Raw genomic sequence first — 8,541 nt, forward strand, 5'->3', positions numbered from 1 at the left:
AGGAAAGATAAAAAAGGAAAAGTTTAGGGAGAAGGGTTTCTAAAGAAGGGGTATAAATATTGAACACTTGAGGCAAATCAAACTTTGCCCAGAGTGGAGAAAACTCAAGGTAAACTTTCTCTCCCTTCTCCTTATTTTTCTTTTCTTTTTCTTTCTTTTTCCCCTTCCCCTATTTTGGCCCTCACCATCACCGCCGGCCACCATCACCACCAGCATGCCGCCGGCCACCGGCAGCACCAGCCGCCAGTAGCTGGCAATGGCTGTCAGCGCTGCTCGGTTTTCTCGAACAAAAAAAAAATAAATCTTTTGTTATAAAAACTAATTTAATCCTAGATCTAATTATCAATTGAAAAGCCCCAATTTTGAAACCCTAGATTCTTAAATTAATAATTATTGAAGGATTATGATATACAATGGTTTAAACCTTTGATTTAAGTGTTTTAAGGCCTAATTACAGCAAGTTTTCATTAAAATATAATGCTGGAATTTTTGGTAGTGCATTAAAAATCAAGTTTCTTTAAGGAATTTCAATTACCCATTAATTGGGGTTAAAGTATGATGTTCTAAATATAATTTCAGCTTATTTTAATTAAATTATGAGGGGTTTAATAATATTATATATATATATATATATTGCTGGAATTTGTGTAGAGAGGATTTTAATACTCTTCTATGATTTTAAATTGTAGGAGACTTCGAAGTGAGTGATTTCTATTAGTCGTGGCGATTTTAAGATCGTATACAAGGTATGTTCGCGTACTTAGCATAATATTATTGATGTAGTAGCACGCTAAATGTGTTTAATTGATTACAAGTAGTATCATGCTAGATTATTTGGAAGGGAAATTATGATTTGGTTGTTATTGGTGATTGAATTATGAAGCATGATTTATTTGTGATGGATTAATGGTTGGAAAATAATAGTTTGAAATATTGTTTATGAACCACACTTTTGTTTATGGCATGATAGAGAGCATGATTAATTAAAGTAAATGTTTAAATTGGCTTGGAATATTAAAAGGGAATTTTATTATAGTTCATATAATTTTTATTGATGTTTTAAGCATGGGAAAGGCGCTATGTAAGTGTCTAAGTACACGAGGAATAAATTGTATGTTGGTGCCTTAGTGCACTTAAGGTGTTTTTAACACCGAGGGATAGGATTTGTGGTGCTTTATGCGTTTAAGGTGTCATTGGCACCGAGGTAGATTTAAAAAGGGTTCAAAATTAAATATTAAGTGGTCACTAATTATTCGAGAATTAAATTGGTTATTTGATTATTTGAATAATTATTGTTGATTGAATGATTATAGTTTGAGAGTCATCACCAAGTTTAATAATATGTAAATAATGTTAAGTGAAAGAGATTACGCACCAAAACTCTTGGAAGGTATATACCTGGAGTATGAACATATGGGGGGAGTTAAGAGGTTTCATATTTAACCATAACTTCTACTAGATTACAGGACGCTGTACATTCCTTTTGTTATTATTATGCGCAGGAATTCCGCCACTTACGAGTGGTTATTGATGTTGGCTCGGCTAGCTCCCGTGTCAGTAACCTCTTTTATTGGGGGAGGTTAGTTGGGAACACTGTTCAATGCGTAATCAACGCTAAATAAATTGTGTAGTTGTATAGTTGAAAAGTTTTGTTGAATGTTGTATGCTTGAAAAACAGGTAAAACAAGGTAAGCTGTGTGTTGATAGGTAATTGCATGTTAGTGTGTTAATTACGCTTCTGTACTCAGCTTTGCTGATTGTGTGTTTTGTGTGTTTATTGGCCTTGTCTTTACCTTGGCCCTATGATGACCCATTTTTAATGGAGAGTAGTGGAAACAAGTAGAGAGGAGCTTTTCAGGTGATGAAGCATATTCATGAATGGGCATGAGTGAAGAGCGGATCATGCTAGTTTCCATAAGTTTATGATGTGTTTAATTCTTTAATTATTTATGATATGATTATTCATGAGACTAACGCAAAGTTTTGAAGTGGGTTTGGTTTTAATAAGGCCCTACAGTGGTTCCAACTTGTAGGTTGATTTCATTTTATTTCGTTTGACTTTGGTTTTGACTTTACTTTCGTTGGTTGACTTTTCCAGTTGACTTGTTTTGAATGGTTTTGAAATTAGTCTTCCGCTGTGTGTCTTTGATAATTGCCTTAGCCGTTTTCACGGTGGCGGTAATATCTTAGATGTTCCTATTTAAAGTTTTAAACAGGGCAAAACAGGTATTTTAAAAGAAAGGAATTTCTAGGATGTTACAATATAAGCTTGGAGGTTTTAAGGTAACGAATACGAAGGTTGACGACACGACGACAACGGTTACAAAGGTTGTTAACATGAAGACAACAAAGGTTGTTTAGAGTGGATATGAGATAATGTTAGCTACAATTAAAGTGATATAAGATCAAGTAGCTGGTAAATGTTTTGAAATTAGGAAAAATCAAAAAGGAAAGAGAAGAAATGGTTTAAAGGATTTGAAATGCCATCAATTGATACTGGATTTAAAATTCTGTAAACTGAACCTTAATATTGAAGGACTAGAATTTGGATCAAATCCAAATGCAAATTCTAATAATTTCGAAATAGGCTATTTGAGACAATTCCATCATTTGAAATGAAATGATAGCTTCCAAACAGGCTATTAACAAAATTCATTTCCCATTAAAAAATAAGAATTATAGGTATTGGATATAGAGTCCATAGTTCCATATCACTTAATGGGCTATACCCAGTAATTCCCAACAATTAGCCTCATTAGTGTTTTCACTACTACAAAAAAGACTTTATGTAATAAAACGGTTAAAATAGGCTTTATGGAATGTCTCAGAATTGTTCTTCTGCTAAGTAGTGTGTAAATTTTATAGAACGGTTCATGTAGGCGTTCTATTAACTCAACTATCGAGAACGGTCATCACACACAAGCGTTCTCTATTCCCTAACTAAAATCAGAAAATAAAGAAGGAATAAAGAATAGTTAGTCTACTTGACCGTTCTATATAGCATTACTAAAGAGAACGATCAAGTCACATAACCGTTCTCTAATCCTTATTTACAAAAAAAAGCTAAATACGGTATTTTATTTAAAAATACCGTATTTTAATTTCTTGCTATAATAATTAGGAAACAAATTTAATAACTAATTACAGTAATATTGAATTTGAAATTTAAAAATAATAATTGAATATATTAAAAAATCAAATAAAATATTTACAATAAATTTAGAAAGAAAATAATGAACAACATTAAAAGAGGAATCATATAATAATAAAACATAACAAGAGGTACAAATTAAACAAAAAAAAAATGGCCATTCATTGTTCAATCGTTCTTATTTCTTCTTTTCCCTGCGTTCCCACTTTCTTTGATAGTTGTAAATCTACAAAGCAAACATAAGATATAGGTGAACATTTATTTAAATGAAAATAATTCTATCATAAAAAAAATGTTCTACTACAAAATTCTATGTTATGTAATTTAAAAGTAAAAGCATTGTTATATGAAAGACTATATGGGGAATTTGCAAAAACTCAAAGGAGAAATCAAATAGAGAATGAAACGTTTAACTCGAAGCATATCTAATATTATAAAAAGGAAGAATTTAGACTAACCAGCTAAAAATTGAAAATAGTATAGTGCACCCGGGTGCACCATGCGCATGGTGCACCCGGAAAGAACATTAGACATATTTTAAAGAACATGGGAAAAAAAAAGAACATGCTAGTGTTAGAAAAAGAACATACCTATGTTTGACAAAAGAACATGTTTGCGTTTGACAAGAACATGACATTACAAAGAACATAAAGTCTTTACAAAAAGAACATATTATTTTTCATGGTTATTTAGGTGTTGAACGTGTTTGAAAAAGAACATTATATTTGACAAAAAAGAACATGTTCGTGTTTGACAAAGATATAGGTGATCATTGGGTGGGCTGGGCCAAGGTTAAAATATCAGCTCACTTCTCAGGTCGGGCCAAATTTTGGGCCGAAGTTTTTGGCCCAAAATTGTTCGGTCGTGCGAGCTTTTCGGGTCGAGTAAAAAAATCAACTAAAATGCATAAATCGCATTCCCAAACCCGCCCAAAAAATTAAATTTAAGGGCCGGGTCCGACCCAATTTTGGGGGCGAAAAAAATTCTGCCCAAAACCCGTCCAAAATCGGGTCAGGCCGTTCTAACTTTGATCACCTCTAGCCAAAGAACATAAAGTCTTTACAAAAAGAACATGATAATACATTAAAGAACATGTTCTTTTTTCTGGTTACTCGAGTGATTGATTTTTTTTTTTTTTTATACATTAAAGAATATATTGTATAATATAAAGAACATATAGTTCAAACTCAAAGAACAAAATCATCAAACTTAAATAACATATTATGCTCATGTTCTTTATAAATATATATAATGTTCTTTTTTTGCCCATGTTCTTTTAAATATACCTTATGTTCTTTCCGGGTGCACCATGCGCATGCACCCGGGTGCACCAACCATACATTAGCTAAAAATAAGTAATAATTGGTGCTCCAACGTCAAAGACGATACAAGAAATTGTATCTAGTAAATGAATTGTGAATCATAACAATAAAAAAGGAAAAATTAGCTACCTTTCATTCACTTTGCCTCATTCATACTCGTAGCAAGTACAGTAGCAATGCACACTCATTGCAAAGAACAAATGGTTCACTATTTACATCACATTCTATTTCATCTCCAGAAATCTGACAAAGTTGTCCACTCAATTAATTCTTTCACAAATGTCACTTGTAGTCACACCAAAATTACATGGGCCAAAAGATTAACTCATAGTTCACCTACCAAAATACAGCAAAAACCAAGTTAAATATCCCAGAATTTTTAAGTCAAAATTGTTACAAGTTCAATAATCTATGAGAGTATGAGCTAAATGGAAATAAAATCTGAAAAAAAAAAAAAACAACAACAACAACAACTTTCTCATAGGAGAGGCCGGTGTAATGGTTGTACAGAGGTGAAATGTGATGGGGCTTGTGGTGTTGGCAGCTAGGTGGGGGGTCTTGATTGCAACTAGCTCATACTCGAAATTCTCTTTAATTAATAATATCACCACTTTCGTTCTAAAAAAAGAAAAAGGAAAATTCTCTTTGGTAACACCATACTTTTTACTTTTCTCAGTGGTGAATTACAAAAAATTTTATTATCTTTGGTAAACCTAAGTTTTGATTACCAAAGATAATACTTATTTTAATTTAAACTCATTAACCATAGTTAGTTTTTATATATTTGTAAATAATTAAATTATTTTTATTTATAAAAAAAAAAAACCCAACCCCACCCACTGGTGCCCCAGCCAACCCCAGCCCCCTCCCTTCCGCCAGCGCCACCGCACTTCATTGCCGACTCCACCCACCGTTGCCGGCACCCAAACCCCTTAATGCCGGCGACCATCCCTCATCTCTGAAAACCGCCAGCCGCTCATCCCCCCACCCCCGAAAACCACTAGCCGCTCACCCTCCACCCTCGAAAACCACCAACCTTTCATCCCTCACCTCTGAAAACCGCCAGCCGCTCATCCCCCACTCCCGAAATTCGCCAGCCTTTCATTCCTTATCCCTGAAATCCGCAACCACACCTGGAACCCCTCTCCTTTCGGACTCCCCTTCCCCGATTTCCCAATTCCCTCTCCTTCGCCAAATCGGACCCAAACCCACGAACCAAACCACCATCGAAAATCACCGGCGAAAATCAGGACAAAATCATCGGTTTTTGTGGTGAAATTCAACGACGCTGCTTCGAGACGAAGCCCGATTAACGTTTTTGATGGTGGGGTATTAGTCGGATGGGGGATTTCAAGGGTGGTTTCTAGGGTTTTCGGGGAAAAGGGAGGTGGGTTTTGGGGAAGGGAGGTGGGTTTCAGGGATAGGGGATAGGCGCGGCAAGCTGGGGAGGCCGAGGCGCCGGTCAGGGAGGTGGTTGGGCGCCGGAATGGGTTGGGGCATGAGGTGGGTTGCCGGCGCCGGCGTGGTGAATGTTGTTCGGGGAAGGGGGTGAGGGTTTTTTTTTTTTTAAATTTTTTTAAATTTAAGTTAATTATTAAAAAAATAATAAAACTAACCATGGTTTATGATTTTAACTAAAAAGATGTTAACCATGGTTTAACATTAACTAAATTGCTTCATTAAGTTCACCATTGAAAATTACAATAAATTAAAGTTTATCAATGATAATAAGAATTTTTGCAATTTACCACTGAGAAAATTAAAAAGTTTAGTGTTAGCATTGAGAATTTCCCAAAGAAAAAAAAAACACAATTAACCTAACCTACAACATTACTGATCGAAAATTACATTCATAAACAAAAATCAGTTCAATTGACTGCAAATACAGTCGAATTAAATTTTTATTTCGAATTCTAGCAACACCCATTACTCTGTAATCAAATTAAAGTTCGTGAATGGTTTAAGAGACTGCCAATATCATCATTTCATCAACATTGATAAGAACAACTCGTTTCGATTGTGACAACCAACAACTAGCAATTTTGCGTACACAAAAAACTGATTGAATTATTTTCCTAAAATTGGAACTTTAATCCACCTAAAACTGAATAAAATTACTGCAACTTGATGAATACTATGACTAATTTATCATTACAATGCAATTAAATAATTCAATTCAATAAAAACTTCAAATAGATCTACAATTATCAAATAAAATTTCTACAGTCGAAGGAGAAGAAATTCAAAAGCCTACCTTGATATTGCAGTGGTGGCGTGGTGATGCGCGCGGAGGTGCAGTCGTGGTGGTAGGCACCGAGGTGCAATGTTGACGAGGCGGTGCAGTGTTGGCCAAGCATTGCGGAGGTAGCAGCCTTGATGAATTTGAGAAGACGATAACTGCAATTCAATTTTGGAGTAAAAAAATATAAAATGAAAATTGAGATTAAAAATAAAAGATGTGAAATTGATATAGGTGTCGTATGAAGAATTTTTTCAGTGGCCTTTGAATAAATTTTTAGGGAAAATTTATAATCCCTCTAAAAATAATAAATAAATAATTTTTTTGAATGGCCAGAAAGAAAATTATATTAATAAACCTCTCTAGGGGCATGGTTTTCCAACACTTGTTCAATGCCAAATGGGACTAGCTTAGCGAGATGATGGGCTACAACGTTGCCCTTTCTCTTAACATGAGACCAAACAAAATGCTTAAAGAAACAACAAGACTCTAAAATATCACCAAGAACACTATCTAAATCAGAAAGAAAAGTGGTGCCTTTTGACAAACGAAAGATAAGAGACTGACAATCGCTTTCAAGAATCACATCCTCCATGCCATACCTCTTCCCTAGCTAGCTTCACAGCCATTGCCATGGCTTTTCCTTCAGCAATTTCCGGGGGCTAGCTGACAGGCTCAAGTTGTATTCACCTAATCAAAAATAAAAACTAAATCCACTAACTATGTAGATAGGGAAGAAAGGTCGAACCACAAGGAAACAGGTCAATTTATTCCTAATTAATTAGAAGCAATCTAAATTATCAAGTAACCAAATTTGTTGTAAAAGAGTAATTAAACTACTAAAGGTAAAAGTAGGAAGGGAATAAAAAGAGGATGTAAATCAATGAAGGGAAAACCTAGGGTATAGGTTCACTAATAAACAATATTCCAGGGCAAATCATAATAAGCAATCATCAAGCATCAATTAATCAGATTATAAAGGGCTTTCGCTACGTATTACAATCACAGAGTTAATTTACCGGTAATAAATCTCATCTCTCGAATCTCGACTTAACCATTTATAAATTAGTTCGCCTATTGAAACTAAGCCTAAACATCAATTCTCATATGTCAAATCTCGAATTAATATTGCTAAACTCATACAATTAAATCTGGCCAAACCTAATTGCATAGCATTAAATCAATCAATAGGAAATTAATCAAGCATTGATAATCAACAATCACAAATTACCCCTTCATATTATTTATTAGATCCCCATAAACCCTAGAAATAACACTACTCAAGCATAATTAAACCTTAACAACTAAAAATAATAAAACAAGACATCATGAAAGAATTAAAGAAAATAACTGAAATTAAAAGAGAAGAAATTGTTACCAAAAGAAATCTGGATTAAGGAATGGAATTAAGAACAAAGTTGAGAGAATTTAAGAGAGAGAAAATATCCTAAGTAGAGAGAGAAAGTCTAAAAAAGAAGGTAATCAAAATTACGTACAAAAATCGTACTTAAATATCCCTATTACAAATCCTAATTGAAAACTAAAAATCTCGACAATCAGGTCCTCTAAAAACACGTGCCCGATTAGGCCCGCCTTTTTTCCCTCGCTCTTCCTGGGCAGCCGCGCCCGATCGAGCTTACGCTCACCCGATCGGGCGCGCCTTCTTGCTGGTGCATCCTTGTGCGCGCCCGCCTGATCGGGCGCATACTTGCCCGATCGGGCCTGACTTCTTCTTCGAGACTTGGACTTCGATTGGGCTCGATTCTTCGGCCCAATCCGGGTTTTCTCTTCGGGTCTTGAATACTCGGTCCAAATGCCCCGGTATCACA

General features: G+C 34.9%; 1 long non-coding RNA gene across 2 annotated transcripts; it reads right to left on the bottom strand.

Moving 5' to 3' along the window:
• Positions 1–3,152: 3,152 nt before the first annotated feature.
• LOC145574821 (uncharacterized) lies at positions 3,153–7,179 on the bottom strand. 2 transcript variants are annotated; one of them, XR_014098210.1, is made up of 4 exons: positions 7,071–7,179; positions 6,728–6,870; positions 4,603–4,809; positions 3,153–3,377 (listed from the first exon to the last, which is right to left on the bottom strand). It is a non-coding gene; the product is annotated as an uncharacterized LOC145574821 (long non-coding RNA). The 2 variants fall into 2 exon arrangements; XR_014098198.1 differs by lacking the exon at positions 7,071–7,179 and having other exon boundaries at positions 6,728–7,012.
• Between the last annotated feature and the right edge of the window lie 1,362 nt (positions 7,180–8,541).

Source organism: Chenopodium album, chromosome 1 (assembly GCF_948465745.1).
Source record: "Chenopodium album chromosome 1, dcCheAlbu1.1, whole genome shotgun sequence".
Lineage (NCBI taxonomy): Eukaryota > Viridiplantae > Streptophyta > Magnoliopsida > Caryophyllales > Amaranthaceae > Chenopodium > Chenopodium album.